The sequence below is a fragment of the Callithrix jacchus genome, chromosome 13, assembly GCF_049354715.1.
Source record: "Callithrix jacchus isolate 240 chromosome 13, calJac240_pri, whole genome shotgun sequence".
NCBI classification, from domain to species: domain Eukaryota; kingdom Metazoa; phylum Chordata; class Mammalia; order Primates; family Cebidae; genus Callithrix; species Callithrix jacchus.
In genome coordinates this window covers 56,218,379-56,219,022 of record NC_133514.1, presented here as the reverse complement: position 1 = coordinate 56,219,022, position 644 = coordinate 56,218,379, and the positions used below count along the sequence as shown (strand labels likewise).

General features: G+C 40.2%; 1 pseudogene; it reads right to left on the bottom strand.

Annotated features, from left to right (window-relative positions):
* LOC118147041 (U6 spliceosomal RNA) lies at positions 1-100 on the bottom strand (annotated as a pseudogene).
* Positions 101-644: the final 544 nt, after the last annotated feature.

Genomic DNA, 644 nt, shown 5'->3' with positions numbered 1-644 from the left:
AAAAATACGGAATACTTCACGAATTTGCATATCATCCTTGCACAGGGGTCATGCTAACCTCTGTATCCTCCGCTTTTAGTATAATATATGTGCTGCTGAAGCGACCATTATTCTGTCTTTTTAAATGCTTATTAGATGGCGGAGAAGCATTACATTTGCAAAGATCTTTTGAAATTTGCAGGAACAACGACACTGCTGGAGTATGTTTAGAGAAAAATGAGGAACAACTCTTCAATTTAATCATTATTTACTAATTACCTCTGCCATGTCCTTAGGATTTTAACTATTATGTTAGGGAGAAATGCCTAAGAAATATCCAGCAGCATATAGACCTTCAAGGAACTATGAAACAACGAGAGGCTCTTTGAGGATCCCATCGAATCTGAGGGGAAAACTCAGCATAACTTAGAGCCATTAAGACCCACAACAGTTCCAGGGCAGTCAGCACCACTGGGGGCTGTCTAGGAGGACTTACCAAGGGCTTCGGAAGGCGAAGATGTGCCTGCACGCCGTAAAATACAGACGGGAGCCATGCACGCTTGGAATGTATGTGGTACTTTTGAAATTTTGAAAACTATATGAAATATGAACCTGACAGAGAAATACACCTTCGATACAGTACAACTTCAAGAAGAAAAAGAAAA